The sequence below is a fragment of the Phocoena sinus genome, chromosome 10 (genome assembly GCF_008692025.1).
Source record: "Phocoena sinus isolate mPhoSin1 chromosome 10, mPhoSin1.pri, whole genome shotgun sequence".
Lineage (NCBI taxonomy): Eukaryota > Metazoa > Chordata > Mammalia > Artiodactyla > Phocoenidae > Phocoena > Phocoena sinus.
In genome coordinates, this window is record NC_045772.1 from 42,552,167 (window position 1) to 42,573,263 (window position 21,097).

Here is a 21,097-nt window from a genome sequence, read left to right on the forward strand (position 1 = left end):
AACTCGGGCTCCAATTGAGGTTGGTTTTACCCTACTTTCACGCCAGTAAATTAGCCTATTACTGTTTCATGGATGCAGGCAAATAAGTAAGGCTCTTGGTTCGGCGACAGAAGTTCTTATTCCTCACAGCACAGCAAGCAGCTAAGCATCAGCATGTTGACGTCAGTTGCCTTTGACACCCCAAGTCCCACAGGGTGAAATGGAGGGCCAGATGGAGGCTTGCACACACAGCGGATTGCGCTACAGGAAGGGGACGCTGAGCTTGAGGAACCTGCTGTTTTATTGCAAGCGGTGAGCAAGCCTGCTCCTTGTCCTGGAAAGAGTCCCTCAAGGTTACTCAGGGCAAAAACAAGCCTGAAAAACGACTCAGGTAAAGAGCAGTCAGGGCCTTGCATTCTTAGCATACTCTGCAAAACGTGTAGGAGTGGAAGAGACCCCATTGAAGATTGTTCTAGCAGTCTGAATGTCCAAAACTGAATTCACCAACTTCCTTAAAACCTGCTTTTCTATTTCCAGTCTAGGTGAAGGATACCATCTTCTACCACAGTCACCCAGAGCAAAACCTGACAGCTATCTCAGGCTTTACTATTACTTGCTCCCCTCATCCCAGTTAACCACTGAATTAGTTTCCTGTAGCTGCTGTAACAAATTACCATAAACTGGGTGGCTTAGAACAACAGAAATGTGTCCTCTCACAGCTTTGGAGATCAGAAGGAAGTCTGAAATCCAGATATTGGCAGGGCTGTGCTCCCTCTGAAAACTCTAGGGGAGAATCTGTCCTTTGCCTCTTCCAGCTGCTGGTGGCTCCAGGAGTTCCCTGGTTTGTGGCCATATTACTCCAGTCTCTGCCTCCAGGCTCACATCGCTGCCTCCTCCTCTTTTATCTGCCAGATATCCGTCTGCCTCACTCAGCGAGGGCACTTGTCAATGGATGTGGAACCCACCCGGATAACCCAGGATAAATGCCTCCTTGCAAAATCCTTAATTACAGTGTTTGCCATGATAAGATAATACTCACAGGTTCACAGGTTCGGGGATTAGAATGTAGACCTATCTTTCTGGCTCAGTCCCTACAGTTACCATGTTCTCTAAAGGTTCTAGCTTAGTCATTTTTACATAATAATACAAGTTGGATTTAGGAGTTATTTGCATAGAAGTAATGGCTAAGCCATGAACATGCAGCTAGTGAATAGTTATTCCAGGTTCACAGCCAGGCTGTATGACTCCGAAGTTCATGCTTTTAATCAGTAACAGGCGCTGTCACCTTCTTGCCCTTTTTAAATGTTAATTTTGTCAAGTTGCAGAAGTCAACAGCCACGAAAGGAAGCATGGGCTCAAGTCATACCAATATCCCCTCTGTCCTTGGGTTGGCAAGTGTTCTATGGACATAAGAAGCCCTTTGCACCACCACTGGCCCCCAAAGATTCCCCTACTGAAAAATCAATGTGGCTCATGGATGCCCTGCAACTGAGTAACCAAGAAGCCGAGTTCCGTTTCTTGCCAGTTCCCTTTGATTTGCACTTCAGTGCTCAGAGTTTCAGTCTGCGAAGTAAAAATGACCCTGACAATACCTGATGAGTTCTCTGATGGGGGTTGGTGCAATTTGGTGAGAATCAGCCCTGAATGAGGGGCATTCATAATCAGCTTCTCATTTTGCAGAGACATTCTGCCCTACAGGCCTAATGAGAACATGGGAGCATAAATCCTTAAGACTTTGAAGCACTTTATATTTCATAAGCACTTGGCTAAAATTAATTATCCAGTTAATCTCCAAGGATGATAACCAAATGATTTCTTTTAAAAATTATCGTTACTTATTAACAGATTAGAAAGCTGGAAGCTGATGGAGATATTTTGCATAAGTTTCCACAGGGGAAATTGGAGTCACTGAGGGACCAAATTCCAATCCCTTCAAGGTCTTTCAATAAAGCAACAGAATCCAAATGTACGGAGGTGGGACACTGGAATCTGCCCGGTCCCACTGTATGGAAATTACGAAGTCACTAAATCCCTGGAGGCTTCTATTTCTCTGTCAACCACAACACTAGAATTCTGCCCTTGCTTCTCATGCTGAACTGAGAAAATGTTGAAGTCTTCATGGAAATTAAAACATTTTATTCTGGGAATGTTGATTGACTTGCATATTAAGCGAATTTAAAATAAATTTTAATTAAACAAGAATGCTTTTAAGTCAGGGATCCCTTAACTATGATTTATTATTGTAACTGGCTTTGCTGGTGTTACGTTGTGGTTGAGGACAAAGGATCTAGAGCCAGATGGCAGGATTTGAGTCTCACTCACTACCTGGGTGACTGGGCAAGTTACATGCCTCAGCTTCCTTTTCCATAATATGGCATCACGATGGTGTCATTTTGAGGACTGAATGTGTCAATACAGGTAAAAGCTCTTAGCCAGGTTCCAGTTACATGGTAGATGCCCAGTTAATGATTATATCTGCACAGCTCATTAAGGACTTGAGAATTTTTTCACAACAAAAAGAGGACATGAGTGTGTCCCCTGTGTTTCTCTGTCTCCACCGCCTTTGACCAGATGGGTACTGACCAACTGTCCAACAGACTTATAACCCCTTACATCCCTCTTCCCCTTCTCCCACTCCTCTATGTCTGTCTTTCCCCATCTCTCTGTTACTTTATCTCCCTCTCTTCTCTCTGCCTCCCCTTTTCTTTTCATCCCCCTCTTCCTGCATCTTCACCATCCAGGGCAATGAAAGATCCCACAAGTGTCTGGGTCTGCTTGTGGGAACTATTTTTTTCTCATGAAGTATCAGAAAAACAGCCTGGTCTGTGAAGGTCTCTGAATCCACTCTCCTCACTGAACAGACTGTGTTTGTACCTCTGCCCCAATTTTTATATCTGCCTCTCTCTGACTCTCTTCTTGTCTTGGTCTGCATGTCTTTGTTTCTCTCTGTATCTGTCGTCTCTTGCCGTGTGTGTGTGTGTCTCCCCGTCAGTTGTGTGGGTCCCCTCAGCTGTGAGAGGTGAGCTCCCTGGGCCCTCTGAAGACCTGCTGGTGGAGAAGAAGAGGGGAAAAGATCTTGTGCCTCCTCCTGCACTGGGACCTGATTGAGAGAACTGTTTTCTCCAATGAGAGTAACTATCAATAGGACCTGGCAGGCGGTTCTGGAGCTCCAGGGAGTCAGGTCGCTCTGGATAGCCCCTGAAGTAGCAGGACTTTAAACAGTGTATCTCCGAACAGATGTCTAAGTAGAGCAGAGATGATGATTCTCATCAAGACCACTTACATGAAAGTTAACTGGGCACGTACTTAATGATGCACATAATTATGATTGTGCTGCGTGATCATTTGCATAAATGGTAAGGGGCTCGTGTAAATGACTGTAATTAGCATTACTTTTTCCCAGCTAAGCCAAATTTTATTTCCCCTTTCTACATTGCTAATTCACCAGCATCTGTAATCAGTGTCAATGTTGATAATTTCTTGATGTCACTTACTGTTTACTCATCACATCCCATGAACATACTTAGATCCAGACACACAGATGCACGTGGAAGCACACACACACACACACACACACGCACACACAGAGACAAAGAGCGAGCCTGGACCCAACTCTCTAAAATGAGGATTCCCTTATCCCTAGTTCACTTACCCTCCTCTGCAGGGCAGAGGTTCTCTCTGTTCCACCCATGAATCCCCACCCCACTGCCCTCCTTCTGGGATCGTTGCGATCTCTTTGGAGAGGCTTGACCACTGGCTGAGTTCCCTTCTAATCCTAAAATTCTATTTTAAAAATAGTAATGGGGTGGGGGGCGTTTAAAACATATGAGTAGGTTTTGGTACCTTCATAATATCACCATCATCTCCATCACAAAAAATGATAATTATTGAACATATTCCAGATACAATGATGTGCTCTTCATATGCACACTCTGTTTAAATTTTGAAGTAGATGTTCTTCATTTCCTAAATGAGAAAACTGGGGCTTATTGAGGTTAAGTATTTGCCCAAGGTCATGGAGCAAGTCAGTGGGAAGTCAGGGTTCAAATTCTGGGGATTTTGACTTTAAAGCTCATGGTGTGTAACCAACTTGTTCTTCTAGCAAAATATAAATGATAAGGACAGATATTTCCTTCCCCTAAATCTTTATTTTTTTCATCAGTAACTATGCTCATGGGGCAGATCTGTCTTATTTTTATAGGAAAAAAGGAGCTCTGAAGAACTGAAAAGTTCCCTCCGTGACCCTCAATGTCCTTGTCAACTGTAGCTTGTACCCCTGCTTGCACATGACCTCAGCCCCTCACTGTTCTCCCACTCCTCTTGGTAAAATCCAAATTGTCCAGACAATGGCTGCTAATTAGTCAGAATAATTCTTCCCTTTCCTGAGAACCATCTTTGAACAAATATTCTTGAAAATAGCTGAACTTCAGCTGACCCTGCCTGCTGAAGCCCTGTAAAAAATTCCACCCTCCTTCCCAAGTTAGAACGGCTCCTTCTCCTGCCGGCAGTTTTGAAAAAAGACTTATGCTAATGGCACTCTTGTTTTTTTCCACAAAGGGTATGAATAAGGGATGCTGAGATGCTAGCAGCCGGTCCACAACTTGTGGAGAAGCCAGCCTAAGAGTGAAATTAACATAGGAACAGGTAAAGACATAAGTTCTGAGAGAAGAGAGAAAGAGAGTGGTGGAGGCAGAGAAAGAGAGATATCCAGTGGTGTTCAGTTTTCCATCCTATTTCTCTGAGGCCAGCACAACATCTGTTATTACCATTGTTTTTCTTATATAAGTGAATTAAACATGTAGGGTCAAAAAACAAAACCAAAAAAAAAGAAAAGAAGGATAATCACAACAGTCCTCAAATTTAGCTGTGCAAACATATGATTTTATAACTATACTGAAATAAACTCAAATCTAGAGCCTCTATGTCCAGGAATGAGGGTAAACATGATTTTTCCCTTTTTATTAGCTCATATTCACCAGTCTCTTCTGGGTAGATGCTCAGTCAAACTCAGGGTTCTCCCCTCACCCCTTGCCAGCCCCACTTTTGGAGATGAACTCAGTTGCTAGAGAATCAGTGTGCTAAAAGATAATTTTCAAAAATTATGACTCTCATACAAATATAAAATATGTGTCAAAGATTTTATTTCGCTCATTATTTTAATGAGGAAACCAGTGAGAAGGAAAAACTGGTTCCAAGGAAAATCCAAAGGAAAAGCACGTATATAGGCAATCAGGAACCCTGAATTGAATTTGCTGATAGATACAAAACTGACATCTTCCATAGAGTGGAAATTGCTGCACCTTCATTGGATAAAGTTCACTGGTATTTCTAAAAACTGAATTATTTGCATCACCTTCAGCCTTCCACGATTTAACTTCAATTTCTACAGACTTGCAAAATAGGGTCAGTAAAAGACACAGATCCCTGTAGAATCAGATAATCCTGAAACGGTCCTTCCTCCAGAGATTTTTACCGAGAATTCTGTGTGTATAGTCTGATCTGCCACACAGGATCCACAGGCTGGTTTAAATAGAAGTGAGATTTGAATAACTGAACTTGAGAAACTTCCTGCCAAATACGACCTATAAATTGCTGCCGAACTAAAAATGTTCTATTTTCATACAGTCCCCCAACCCAGTTCATGGGCATTGTGTCAGCACAATAGCCATCTAAATGTTCAGTTTTTACCATTAAGTTTAATTAGGGCAGTTTATCTCACACATTAGGAAACCCTATCACAAGCCTTTGGCATCCCCACCTCGAGATGCATATGCAGATGGAGTGCTGTCTCAGAAACTAGGGTTTCTGTAAGAGGAGGAAATTGGTTTAAGATTTCAAAATCAGATAAAGCAGACCATCTGAGTATGGGCTTGTAGCCCCAATTAGGAAAGCTTGAAAATCATGATGAAAAAAACTTAAAAACCAGCACCCTTGTTATCTGGCCTCCACTTGCCTCTTGGACACATGGTACTTCATTTGGATATTTCATCCTGGCTTTTTGCATCAGGAGACAAGATGTGCACTTTTGGTTTGGTAAGTGATCAAGAAATAAAAACACTCATGGTCTGCTGGGATTGCTTCTCAGAGCTAATAGTAGATTTATTTACTCCTCATTGGGAAAAAAATATGGTCAAATAAGGCAAATTGAACACCTCACAAGCAAGTGGAATATCAGCCTCCTGGATATCTTCCCCCCTTTTTAATTGTGAGAGGGATGGAGACAAGAGCTGAGAGTCAGTGATTGCAAAGGCAAAGACAAAGGAAGGTTCATTGCAGGCCCAGATAATGGAGCACCAGATAAAATTCTGATCAAGGGTCTGAAGACTGAGAGGAGTCATACAGATCTGCCCCATGTTTTTCATTCATCTTGGTCTGAAATGGCCCTCTACAGTTTAAATACCAAAGTTGGTATTGTACCCACTAGTACACTCTCTAGTTCATATACTAGGTTCATTCTCTCATTCATCTCTTCATTCATGTATATAGTAAGCATATGCCAGTTGTCATCTTGGTGTCCCTAAGTCCTCTAGTCTATGTATTTAGTTGCTTTCGTATTTACTGTTTAAACAAAAATGGCTTGAGTACCTATCCAACATCCTATGGAGAGTTCAGTGCAGAACTCCCAAGATTCCTGCAAGAAATCCCAAGATGTCTGCAAACCCCAAGGGGCTTGACTGCTATGCTTGCTCCTTGCTCAGATTTCCTAGTCCTGCTAAACTGTCAATCCACCTCACATTCCACTTCCTATGGTTCTTGACCTTCCTCCATCCATTGGCACCTTACAAGGGAAAAAGTCACACATTTTTCTTTGATTTCCTCACTGATACAAGTTCTTGTGTAGCAAACATTTACAAAAGTTTGAAATCACTTTTGAAATAGTTTTACAACGCTGGACAGTACAGCAAAAAATTTAAATCGAACCATGACTCTTCTTAAAACCCTTTGGACAAAAATAGATGAAGTAAATGTGGCAAAAAGTTGATAAAGTCTAAAACTAGATGGATCCATAGGGTTAATTTTTCCATTTTTGCTATTTTTTTATCTGTTATAAAGTTTTCATAACAAGAGTTTAAAAAAATATACTGGTCATGGGGCCATGAAAGATATTTTGCTGTCTGTGTCACTTAGGGTAAAGGCAGAGCTGCCGTATCCTTCTCCAAAGTACAGAGGCTAACACTGTAGATGTTTATTTCACTCTCATATAACAGCTGACTCCTCACAGTCACACAGGGTTCCGAGCTCTTGTTTCATCTTGTTTCCCTGCCTTCCCCTAGGGCCTTGTCCTTGACTGCACAGTCAAAGCTGGGCTGTAGACAAGTCTGTGTTACCATTCACAGATAAGACAGTAGAAATTCAGGGCAGTCACATTCTTTCTAAACAAGTGAACAAAAGCTGCATATGTCACTTCTACTCTCATTCCATAGTCAGAGGACCACACCTAGCCACAAGGGTGACTAGGAAACACAGCTTCTAGCCAGGCAGTCATATGCGCAACGAAACTCTGTTCCTCCGGAAGAAGGGAAGATGGCTTTTGGCAGACACCTAGCAGACTCCCCAACACCATCTGCCTCCTTCTGCAGGATCCCTGGCCTCCCTCCATGGGATGCGGCTTCTGTGTTCCCTCATCCCTCTCTCATTCCCAGCTTTCCAACCTCTGTGTTCTACCTGTTCGTTGTGGCTGAATTGTGTCCCCCACCAAAATTCATATGTTGAAGTCCTAACCCTGAGTAGTCAATATATATTTTAAAAATCTGCACATATTTAATGTATATAATTTGATGGGTTTGAACATAAGCAGATATGCATGAAAGCATCACCACAATCCAGGTAGTAAACATATCCATCACCTCTCAAAAGTTTCCTCCTGTCTCTTTCCTTTTGTATGTGTGTGTAGAACACTTAATCTGAGATCTACCCTCTCAACAAATTTTTCAGTGTGCATTACAGTATTGTTAACTACAGGCACTATTCATCTTGCACGACTGAAACTTTATACCCATTGAGCAACAACTCCCCATTTCCTCCTCCCCCCAACCCCTGGTACCATTCTACTCTCTGCTTCTATGAGCTTGAGATCATAATGAGATATCACTTCACACCTATTAGGATGGATATCATCAGAAACACAGAAGACAACAAGTGTTGATGAGGATGTGGAGAAGTTGAAACCCCTGTATGTTGTTGGTGGGAATGTAAAATGGTGCAGCTGTTATGGAAAACAGTATGGAGCCTCCTCAAAAAAATTAAAAATAGACCTACCATATGATCCAGCAATCTCACATCTGAGTATACATCCTAAAGAATTGGCATCTGAATCTCAAAGAGATATCTGCACTCTCATGTTTATTGCAACATTATTCACAATATCCGAAATATAGAAACAATCTAAATGTCTATTGATGGATGAATAGATAAAGAAAATGTAGTGTACACATACAGTGGAATATTATTCAGCCTGTAAAAAGAAGGAAATTCTGGGAATTCCCTGGTGATCCAATGGTTAGGACTCTGTGCTTTCACTGCCGAGGGCCCGGGTTCAATCCCTGGTCGAGGAACTAAGATCCCACAAGCCGCGAGGTACAGCCAAAAAAATTTTTTAGATAAATAAGTAAATAAATAAAAAGAAGGAAATTCTACCACATGCAACAACCAAATCCAGGTTCATATGGATGAAACTGGAGGATCTCATGCAAGTGAAATAAGCCAGTCACAGGAGGAGATAGGGTCTTTAAAGAGGTAATTAGGTTAAAATGAGGTCATTAAAGTGGGCCCTAACCCAATATGACTAGTGTCCTTATAAGAAGAGGAGCTCGGGCTTCCCTGGTGGCGCAGTGGTTGGGAGTCTGCCTGTCGATGCAGGGGACACGGGTTCGTGCCCTGGTCCGGGAAGATCCCACATGCCGCAGAGCGGCTGGGCCCGTGAGCCATGGCCGCTGAGCCTGCACGTCCGGAGCCTGTGCTCCGCAACGGGAGAGGCCACAACAGTGAGAGGCCTGTGTACGGCAAAAAGAAAAAAAAAAAAAAAAAAGAAGAAGAAGAGATTAGGACACAAACACAAAGGAAAGACCATGTGATGACAGAGAGAGAAAATGGCCATCTACAAGCCAAAGAGAGGCTTCAGAAGAAACCAACGCTGCTAACATCTTGATCTTGAACTCCTAGCCTTCAGAACTGTGAGAAATTTAATTTCTGTTGTTTAAGGCACCGGGTCTCTTTTACTTTGTTATGACAGCCCTAGAAAACTAATACTCTGCTCCTTTTAATGTAAACAGTTTTATTCAACACTTCACTGCTCTGAACCCCTGCAAGCCTCCCTTGGTAAATCCTTAACCTCATTAAGGCTCTCTGCTAAACAAAAGGCCATTCTCTCAGGATATCTGCCCGTTAGTAGCACAGAATACCCATAGAAGCTGGGAATTAGCCTTTCCTTGAACAAGATCAAACTCTTTGGCCTATCAGTCTCCTTAAGTTGGAAGGGAGCAATATACAAGTCTTTTCTTCCCTCATAAGAAATATGCTACCTCATAAGAAGCTGGAGGCATCTACAGCAAGATTTTCTTTTGTTTGCTTGAAGCAGCCAGTCTCCCCTTCCCACTTCATTCACATGCATTCATTCACCTAGTCTTAAGAGCCTCTGGGGTGCAGGCCACTGTGTGCAGACCAGCTCCAGCCCTCATGGGGCTTACTTCCTAGCGGAGAGACAGACATTGAAAGAGTAAACAGACCAATAAAATATAAATTACTCAGGGATGCATGTTGGTCTGAGAGGGAAAGAGGGATTCACGATGATTTCAAGGTTTGACCTGAGCAACTAAAAGGATGGAGTTGCCATTTATGGAGCTGAATAGGGGTGTGGGTCTCCATGCATTCTTCCGTGTGGAATTCAGTGCCCCCTACCGGGGGTCCTCATCTCTATTAGGAATTACTACTGACAGGTGCAGGGCAGAAGAGAAGGGAACTAACATTTGTTGAGGCTTTAATATTTACCAGTCACTCTGGTGCTTTATTATACATTATCTCATTTCTTCTCTACCAAAAAACCTACTAATTTATATTTTTCTATTAAAAAAAATTGGGGGTGGGGGGTAAAGCAAATTGAGACCAAGTGGGATTAAGAAATGCTCCCCAGGTCCACCAAGTAGAAAGTAGCAGAGCCTCTCCAAACTTAGGAAGTCTGTTTGGCTCTCAGGTATATATGTATATTTATCCTATTTTTGAGAAAAGTCCATGGGACAGAAAGCTTGAAAGGTGCTGGGGAAGACAAAGGGGCCCAGAGGTAAAAAGATCATTGGGGAAAATGGGAGAAAGTCTCAAGTAAACCAAAAAATTCTTTAAAACCAGTTCTTCTCAGGTTCTGTATCTGGACTGAGGCACATTCTTTGCCCAGCTCTGCATTTCAGATTTCTGTGCCTTCATTGCCACAGCCCACCCCTCCCCCTCCCTCCCGCAAATCATTCTGAGACATCCACGGAGGGAAGTCCCAGCTATGGAGATAGGCAACTTTGCTACGAAGGCACCATTAACTCTTCATCTCTAAACCCTTCTACACTCCTAACATCTCTACCTAATTATAAATTCAGCTTTCGGGTTAAACTCCAGTTCAGAACTTGTCAATTGTAAATTACCTCTCTTCTACTATTTCCCAGTTCTACCATGGCATTATGATTTTTCCTATCAGCTGGGCTTGACGCTTAGAAATCTTTTGTCTCACACCCATGCAGGTCTAAGATCTACCTCCTCAATATCTTACACAGCCCTTCCTATAATTGAAGGTTACTACCATCTGCTGTGCCACGGGCCGTCATGACCTCTCGCTTGGATTTCAGCAATAACCTCCTGTTTCCCATCCCATCTCGATCGCTTTCTCCTTCTATCCACCCCATATCTCTCTGCCGCATTGATTTTTTTCTAAAGCTCAGCTCTGAAACTGTCAGTGTTTCCCTGTTGCTGCCAAAATAAATACAAATCCTCAGATTCCCATTCAGGCCCCACCCAATTCCATTTCTCATCCCTGGTCTCCCTATGTAGCATCTTCTATGGATAACTGCAGTAAAGTGCTTCTACACACTATTTCCCTCTGACGTTTCCATCTTCATCCCTTTGCCTCTACTGTCATTTGAATCCTACATATCATCCAAGGCTTATTTCAAATCTTATCTGCTCCATAAAGTAACTTGCTGGTGACCCCTTCCTTGAGGGATCTTTTCTCAGCCTCTCATCATATACCTGTCTTGTGGCATTTATCTAGATACTTACAGGTTGATTTCTTTTTTTTTCTCATGTAGCGGATATGAATTTACAACTCCAAATACTGATGATCAATAAATGGCAATTCAAAGATCATATTATATCTGACTCCAAGTCCCAATACCTCCAGATTAGCAGATGAGCATACCTCAGTCTTCCCTAGGTATGAATGAGAACTTATGAAGCTCACATGGTATCCCACTGAGCTCATCATTTGCTTTCATTATCCAAGTCTTCACTATTCCTTGAATGGAGCCTGCTGGCTGGGACATACCCTCTCTCCATGGTCTACTCTTCCCCTCTAAGCTCTGTCCTCCCACTTATGGTGCCATTGGAAGGAGCGGCAGTCTCCTGCTACCTATGGATCCAGCTGAATTCTATTTCCTTTCCACTTGAGGGATATTCTTCCCCTCTCTTGACCCTCAAAGACACTCCTTTTGTTCTGCCTCTCCTTAATGGTTACCGAATATTTTCACAAGTCATACCACCTTTACAAAAGACAGAAGGACAGATTGTCTTCCTGTATTTCTGCTTTCTGCCCTGAAACACAAACGTCCCTGAAGCAAAGGAGCACTCCTTTTAGCCTGGGGGAGGCTGCAAAGTCACAGAGAGCAAACACAAGTTCTTATCTCAATAAGGAATCCAGCCGCACTTGTCCAAGTTTTCTGGTGACAGCAGTAGTCTTACTCATGTTTCTATCCTTTATAGCCTGTGCACATTGCAAAGGTATCTGGCTTAATAAATAGGCAGGACTCAAGAAAATTCAATCAGGAAATGTCCATTTTTTCTTTGTCTTGTTTTTCCTCTCTTACTACCATCAAACATCCTATTGGTTCTCCTTTCTCTGCCTTTGGACAATACCTCAGGCAGACCCCTTAGCTTTACCTGTCACTTCCAAGTATTAGGACACTATTATTTCAGTAATTAGGAAATCCAGATCAATCTAATGTCAAACTTCTGCTCTCTGGGACTTCCCTGGTGGCACAGTGGTTAAGAATCCTACTGCCAGTGCAGGGGACACAGGTTCGAGCCCTGGTCCAGGAGGATCCCACATGCCACGGAGCAACTAAGCCTGTGCACCACAATTACTGAGCCTGTGCTCTAGAGCCCGTGCTCTGCAACGAGAGGCCACTGCAATGAGAAGTCCATGCACCGCGATGAAGAGTAGCCCCTTCTCGCAGCAACTAGAGAAAGCCCGTGTGCAGCGATGAAGACCCAACACAGCCAAAAATAAATAAATAAATTTATTAAAAAAATAAAAAACTTCTGCTCTCTTCATCTAGTTCAAAGCTTCTTCCCTTTCCCCTGCCCATGCCCAGCCTATGCTCAGAACCCTGGATTTAGGGAGGGGACTGTGGTCTGTCCTTGCTTCATGTCCTCCCCAGGATGCTATTGACTCATCCACATTTGGAGCAAAGGGTGGAGGGGAAGAAGGATGATAGGAAAAGGGGCAAAATATTATTTCTCCAGTGCTGTTTGAGTATCTCTCTTGGCTGTTGAATGCCTTTTCTCTCGTGGAAAAAAGCCCAAGTGCTGGCTCAGTTGTCTTGTGAGGAACGTCTGTCAGCTCTTTGAAGGACACTCCCCACGCCCACTTCCATAATTCCACTCTGCTCTGTTCTCTGCTGCGTGTAATGCACTCTTTGGGTAGTTCCCGCTCAGCTCTTCTGCTCAGCTGCTTTCCCTAGTATCCACTTGGCCCTCTAGAAAATATCATTCAGTCTTTCCTCACTTGTCCCCCACCCCCTTGCTCCCACTGAAACCTAGGAGATCAGGCCACTCTCCTTGCCCTGCCATCAGAGGCCAACAGGGGCCACCTCTGTCTGCATCAGGCACACATCCAAACTCCTGTAGTCACATATAGGTTCTCGGCTCTGGTAGGAGAACTGGGGCAACTCATTGAGCATCTAGCTGGGGACTAGGTGAGCTGTCCCTTTCCCTTTGTGGCAGACACCACACTCTTGGCTCTGAGAGGTTCTCTGACTGCTTCCTTCACTTGACTGGAGGTAGAGGAATATCCCAGAGCCCATTCTCCTGACAGATCTATTTACAGAAAGCCTCTTTCCTCCAACAAATCCCTAGCCTTCTCTTAGACAAGCCGGAGGTGGGTGTTAGGCTAAGGGCCACAAGATCACATTTGGTCACTCTTAACAAATCCTGAATAGCTGTGTCCAACGTCACTCTTTTTAGAACTTGTAGTACTCCTTAGCTATCGGTCTCAGCTTTGGATTTCAGCTGCAATTCTGAGGCAACAGAAATACCTGTTGAATTAAATAACCTTCAGACCCATTCATTTCTTTGGGTATATAAATGCAAAATAGTAATTAAAGAAAATGACTTGACAAAAAAAGGAAATGGCTTCATCCTTATAAACACATTCTGAGCACCAGTTGGATTAGGCAGGTTGTCTGTCTCCCATCCCCTTAGGATTGAAAAGGGGCCATTTGGGTGTCCTGCAGCCTCTTGAATAGCCTTTCTTTATCAATTATGGTAGACCTTTTCTTGATCATTTTAATTTACTACATGGAAAATGTATGGTATAAGTAATTACATTTCAACTGCTTGGGGAACTTTTTCTTTTAATGTTTTTTAAAAGTTGCAGTTCTTGTGCAAAAATTAAGCTGCTTCTTATATTCAAGTACTGGTCCACTGGTTTCTGCCTTTCTGAACCTAGAAAAATGACCATCACATTCACTGATTTCCTACCCCTCCATGGAAAAAAATAGTAACACAGTGTGCTAGAAAAACCTTTTGCATGAGAGAAAATAGTCTTCAGATTCAGGCAGAGCCTTCCTTACCATCCAAGCAGCTTGTAGGCTTGGGGAGCCCATAAAAGGAGAGGTCACAGGGATGGGTGGACAGTTGGGGTAGGACCCAGAGACAGGCCCTGAAAGGGCCTGGAATTTCACCTTGTGACCTGGAGGAAGTGCTTGTGTTTGCATTTGTAACTTGTTTTTCTTTTAATCATTAAAAAAGAATCTTAACTTTGTCTGTGTTTCCTGGAACATGACCTATGTACCATCTATATCAGAATCAGCTTGGAGAGCCTGTTTAAATGCAGATGCCTGGATCCCACATAAGACTACAAATCAGGACCACAGCCTTGGGACCCTAGAATTTACATTTTCCATAAGCCACCTACCTCTCAAGTTTGAGACTCCCTGTAGGCTCTACTGTCCTTGTTGGCACAGACACTCTGAAGAGGCGTCAGACTCAGGGCTATTCATCGTCTTGAAGCAGAACCACCAAAGCCCCCAGTTTCAACTTCCTCTCCTTCCTGACAACCTGTCTTCCCAAAATGCAGGTGTGCTTTGTCCCCTACTAGTCCCTGATTCTTTTTCTCTTTTTTTTTCCATTTTCTTTTGTCTTCTACTTTGCCATTCTTATTCATTGAGATCATAGTTGTGTTCAGTTAACCAGAGTCTTTAAGTTTCCATTTTTTAGGGAAGTTTTGCAGTTTGTCTCTCATGTCTCTCTCTGAATGAGTTACACTCTGACCAAGGTTAACCTAGATGTACTGCACATCTGCAAAATTTAAGAATACTTTTGGCCCCAAACTTGAGATACAGTTTCCAAGTCCTACAACATCTTCTGGGAAGTATGATCCCTTTATTTCAGTGATTCCTTGCCCACTAGTGAGATAGACTTTGCTCTGCCTGCCTTCTTTCATGGGAATAGCATGATCATGGAAGAGCAGAACTAATGGGTAAGCTACCCCAAGTGTGTGTGTGTGTGGGGGGGGGGCCTGTCCATATAAAAAATTGGAGCCTTCCCAAATCAGCTTGTTGGCATCATTCTGATGGACCAATCTCTTGTGATCCCATGAAAGAAGCATTTGCTCACCAAGCTGCCCTTATGGCATTGAAGCCTAGTGAGAGCATTCCAGGACGTCCCCACAGACCTGAGTCCAGGCTTACTGCCCAGATGGCATTGTACTTCAGCCTTCACCAGCTGAAACCCTGCAGGGCAAAGGAACACAGAGCCCCAAGACTGGGTGTGGGCCTCACTCTAATGTTATGGCCTGCTGCTTCTATTCTAATGCTAGATACTATAGAAATTATGTCTCTTCCCTTCCCTTCTTCCTTCTTTCTTTCTGTTTCTGTCTTCATCTCTCACACACAGTCAGTTTCTATTGTTCTCATGCAAGGTGCCTCACGCAGTTGCAAGCTCACTCTTCTCTTTCTCACACACCCTCACATTTGCTTTTTATGCTAGGTTTCATGAAGACAGGAGAGTGGTGGAAAAATGTGACAGGATAAAAAAGGTATGAGCTAATAAATGTAATAAACTTGGGGAAACAGCAAGGCCTGTTCGTTCAGATTCCACTTAGTGTCTTAGAGATAAGGATGTTCCTTTCCTCTGGGTTTAGGGAGGGCACCTCTCATGTAGAGTTTTATGTCCTGCTTCAAGGGAAGGTCAAAAATCTTTCTTGCACATGCCATATCTCAAATTCCTTCAGCTTAAAAATAGATGATAAAAAAAAATAGATGATATGTCAAGGTGTTAATACGTTGAACCCTGTCACAAGGGAGGAGGGAGTTTGTCTAGGGTCCTTACTTAGGCTGTGAAAGGTAATTAGAGCTTACTGGATATGGAATTATATAGAATTTATTTGGAGCAATTATATAAGAAACAGGGCACCTAAATGGAGGCAGTTGTTCCATCAGGAAACGTAGATGCTGATGCAGGAATGCTGCCGGCAGCAGTGCATGGGAGTCGCGGCAGTGGGGACATTGCCAAACGTACAGAGTGCGCTGGAGGACAAGATCATTCCAGTTTTCTATAGAAGCCCCCAGATTGGGGTATGCAAATTAGAAAGCTATGGAAAGAAGGATTTGAGTTCTCTTTTTCCCGGCTGAAAATTTCTTGTTTCAATGCTGATGACATAGTTCATCAGCTACATCATGCCATAGAGTAGCCAAAACCATCTGGACACAATCAGGGTATTCCCAAACCTGCACTCTTGGAGCACGGACAGTATTCATGAGTCTTCTAATTGGCCGACCCTGCCTAAGGTGCAAATGCATATGAAATTATTAGCAATGGAAAAGCATAGGTTACAGAGAATGTTTCCTTCTGCAGGGAATCGCTGATGGCACATCAATTTCTGATATCAGAGGCATGGAAATATGTCTGCCATAGAGTCGCAGAATTTTTGAGTTAGTATATTGAGGTCATTAGTTTTCACCTCTCAGTCAGTGAAGTATTTTCTAGAGCATGTCAATAATAATAATAACCACTAAATAATGAGGAGGTGATGGTACCTCATCTTTATGGAGCCCTTACTCTTAATTTACAGTCTCTATCATATCAGCAAGCTAGGTGGTATTTGCATCCCTCATTTCACCAAGAAGGAAACTGAAGCTGTTAAGTAAAGCAGTTTATCTCCAAGTCAATATGGTGAGTGAGTGGGAGAGCCAGGGTTGATATTAAAATATTTAACCACAGGTGTGGCCAAGGCATGAGCCAATGAGAACAGACAGCAGTCCCTGGAGGTCCCCTACTGGGCCAGGAATTAATTATTTATGTAATTGGACCTGGAGGAGTGGAGCTGGGGGAAGGTTTCTGGGACACCCAGGTTTGCTGGGAGTGAGGATGGAGCGTACTTGGGTACTCAGGGAAGGAGTTATTTACCAGCCTTTTCACTTACTCTAAATGTCTTGGGAGATTACCTAGGATGGAGGAACAATGCTGACAAGAAATCTCATTCCATTCTTTGTTTATATCTGCTAGAGTAGTGATTCTTAATTTTTTTCTTTTTTCTTTTTGAGTCTGAGGATCTGAGATCCTTCTAAGAATCTAACAACAGGAACAGACTATCTTTCTAGAAAACACACATTGGTACGTGCACACATGCATGAAACACACATGAAACATAATTTTGAATTCAAAGAGCCCTAGAATTAAGAATCAACCCTCCACGTGGGTGCACCCATATATACTGACCCTCTTTTTGCCATTTTGCCACTCTTCCCAGCCCCGGCCTGGGTGGAACAGCCTCAGGTCTATGACGTAACAGCTAAGGAAGGCAGGAACAAAGGAGGAATGACAGGAAATCTGTTCTTCCTATCTCAAGTTGAATAACTGAACCCAGTTTTCCATAGAAATATGTTTCTATCTGTTGATCACTTTCTAGATTATCGTTAGGTCCATATTGCTGGTATCTTGTGAGTTAGCAGGTTGTGAGCTTGCATGGGGACAGAACCACTCATCTTCTTTCTCTGGGAAAATGTGTTTAATCTGTTCCAACCAAACAACCTCTGAATGAAGCTTTGGAACTTCTAAGTTGGGTTCTTAGTAAGTTGGGGACAGACTGTGCTCCGTTTGTGAAAGAGGAGAAAATATCGTATTAGCCGTGTAATTGGGCTGCAAGCCCAAAGACTTAAAAGGATGCACGTTATGGAAAGTACTATTTTTAATTTAAAAAATTGAAGGGCTTCCCTGGTGGCGCAGTGGTTGGGAGTCCGCCTGCTGATGCGGGGGACACAGGTTCGTGCCCCGGTCTGGGAAGATCCCACATGCCGCGGAGCAACTGGGCCCGTGAGCCATGGCCGCTGAGCCTGCACGTCCGGAGCCTGTGCTCCGCAACGGGAGAGGCCAGAGCAGTGAGAGGCCCGCGTACCGCAAAAAAAAAAAAAAAAAAAAAAAAAAAAATGAAATATATACCGCATGACATTAGGACTCTGTGTCTTTAAACCCCTTCATGTTCTCTGTGATCTAATGCATCACCGTGGTGTTGGTAAGCGTAGTGACAGCTGTGCTTTTTCCAGCTGGTAAGAATTTTTATGTAGACATAGATTTTTTCTTAAAAAATCTTTTTGCAAGGCTGAATAACCAGCTCTTTTAATGATCTAAACCACCTAAAACTTCAGTACTTTGGATTCGATTTTGATGCATAGTGTTCTATAGAAAGCACAAGCAAAAATGTATAATTCATGAATGATGTGGTACATTCATGATTTATTTACAGCCCAGAACTCCTGGTAACTCAGAAAACATCAAACACCCTACACCCTGGCCTGCCATTTAAAGCAGCATCTAGGAAAAAAAAGGATAAGACAGAACACAGGAGATGTACTGTTAACTTTATATAAGGCAATGAGTAAAACACCTAAATATTTGCCAAGAAATAAATTGAACAATGATAGAAATAAAATATGGCTTTGAGAAAACTAGAAGTATCAGGAGATTGACTATTGGTACCATGAGAGAAGTTGTATATGCTATTATTTGTCATGGCCTTCTCTGTCTGCTTTTTCCTAATTAATTCTTCATCATATCTTGTGATTTTTTTCAGTCTTCCTGAGTATTCGTATTTCCTAATAAAATTTTAACTACAAAAAAACCCTAAAATCCTTAGGACGGTTAGGAGAGGGACATAATTTTGTTAGTTTTCCAGCACAGTTACTAGTTCGTTGTTTCGCAAAACATTCTGTTACATATCACAGGTCCCCGTCACCCCTCATCAGCACTAGCATCATCCTTAGCCCGCAGATTCTCAGCTGGGAGGCTATTTCAGGCATGACTCCTCACTGGGTAGAGTCACCCCGTTGATGATCAAAGAGTTGTGGGGGTGGCTAGGTGGGAGTAAGGATGACAAAGTGTCCTCTTTTGGTAAAATTATATATATATATATATTTTTTTAACATCTTTATTGGAGTATAATTGCTTTACAATGGTGTGTTAGTTTCTGCTTTATAACAAAGTGACTCAGTTATACATATACATATGTTCCCATATCTCTTCCCTCTTGCATCTCCCTCCCTCCCACCCTCCCTATCCCACCCCTCTAGGTGGTCACAAAGCACGGAGCTGATCTCCCTGTGCTATGCAGCTGCTTCCCACTAGCTATCTGTTTTACGTTTGGTAGTGTATATATGTCCATGCCACTCTCTCACTTTGTCAGTGCTTCCCCTTCCCCTTCCCCATATCCTCAAGTCGGTTCTCTAGTAGGTCTGTCTTTATTCCTGTCTTACCCCTAGGTTCTTCATGACATTTTTTTTCTTAAATTCCATATATATGTGTTAGCATACGGTATTTGTCTTTCTCTTTCTGACTTACTTCACTCTGTATGACAGACTCTAGGTCCATCCACCTCATTACAAATAGCTCAATTTCGTTTCTTTTTATGGCTGAGTAATATTCCGTTGTATATATGTGCCACATCTTCTTTATCCATTCATCTGATGATGGACACTTAGGTTGTTTCCATCTCCTGGCTATTGTAAACCGAGCTGCAATGAACATTTTGGTACATGACTCTTTTTGAATTCTGGTTTTCTCAGGGTATATGCCCAGTAGTGGGGTTGCTGGTAAAATTATATTTTCCTCTCCACAAAAAAGTGACTGTCTCTATTAAACTGGTAAAATGGTTAATAAAAAAAAATTATTTTTAAATCCTCCATGAGTTTTCATAAAATGCAACTCCATGTGCACTGGAGACCTCAAGGCTGAAGGACACTCTCCACCTGGCCCCAGGCCCAGGGGACAGTGTATGTCCCCTGAGCTAGGGCAGGGATCAGATGGGAGGCCTAGCTACCCAGGCCTGGACCGACCCTTTCGTCACAGTTGAGGCGAATTCTCCGTGGTGGACAAGCTTTTGGTGAAACATGAGTGGTTATGAGGGTTCATTTTCCTAGGGGTCATCAAGTTCTGCCTTCTCCAGAAACCCCCACCCCACCGTTACAGCACCTTTGTCTTTATTAACGATAAAACCCCAACTTTGACAAATCCCTGTTCCAGGAGGCATTGTGGGGTTTGAATCCTTACCACGGATTGCCTCCTTCCACCTTTTGTACAGGTGGGATAGATGGAAATAATCACTCTCCCAGGGAGAGTTACTTTGGCAGGTGGTCCTTAGCATGGATTTTACCTCTTTTCCTTCTCTTCAGATATAACTAATTCTTGTGGGAGTTTGTCTTAGTCAGCTCAGGCTGCTATAAAAGTTGCCGTAGGGCTTCCCTGGTGGCACAGTGGTTGAGAATCCGCCTGCCGATGCAGGGGACACGGGTTTGTGCCCCGGTCCGGGAAGATCCCACATGCCGCAGAGTGGCTGTGCCCGTGAGCCATGGCTGCTGAGCCTGCATGTCTGGAGCCTGTGCTCCGCAGTGGGAGAGGCCACAGCAGTAAGAGGCCTGCATACTGCAAAAAAAAAAAAAAAAAAAAAGTTGCCGTAGTTTGAGTGGCTTATAAGCAACAGGCATTTATTTCTCACAGTTCTAAAGGCTGGGAAGTCCAAGGTGAAGGTGCCAGCAGATTCAGTGTCTCATGAGGGCAACTCCTCCTGCCTTGCAGGTGGTTGTCTTCGTACTGTGTCCTCACATGGCAGAAAGAGGGGTCATCTCTCTCGTGTCTCTTCTTGTAAGGGCACTAATCCCATTCCTGAGAGCTCCACCCACATGACCTAATACCTCCCAAAGGCCCCACCTCCAATTACTACTGCATTGAGGATCAGGGCGTCAACATATGGACAGGGGAGGGGGCGGGGGTGATGCAAACATTCAATCCATATCAGAGTTTATTCCTAAGTAAAAAACAAACAAAAGAAAAGAATAAAACAGGAACTTTGAAGAGCATAAGACACTCAGTGGGTTAAGGCCATGGGGAGAATGGGGGTCCTGGCTCCCCGTTGCAATTTGACCACCCTACACATTCACCCTCAAACCTGCCGCATTGTGAGCTGTAGTTGCCCCAGGGACCTAATAATTTTAAGGCTTTTCAGGAGGCATATTAGCCCATATGGGCAAGCAGAGTAACATTTAGGGTGACATGTGAGGCAGGACTCCTTTTTCATGTCCAATTTTGCTATTTCCAAGCCTGTTGTTAGAGCACGATATGTGTGATGTCCACTACAGCAGGTACCAGGCTGAAG

At 43.2% G+C, this 21,097-nt stretch overlaps 1 protein-coding gene across 4 annotated transcripts in view; it reads left to right on the plus strand.

Moving 5' to 3' along the window:
* BBS10 (Bardet-Biedl syndrome 10) overlaps positions 1-21,097 on the plus strand; it is a 69,596-nt gene that overhangs the window by 20,691 nt on the left and 27,808 nt on the right. For 3 of the 4 annotated variants that reach the window (XR_004351936.1, XM_032647056.1, XM_032647057.1), the window contains one exon: positions 18,197-18,343. The exons of the other annotated variant lie outside the window; for it this stretch is intronic. The gene's annotated coding sequence lies outside the window, so the exon portion shown is untranslated. Of the gene's footprint in view, positions 1-18,196; positions 18,344-21,097 lie in introns of those variants that run through there. 4 annotated transcript variants of the gene reach the window in all.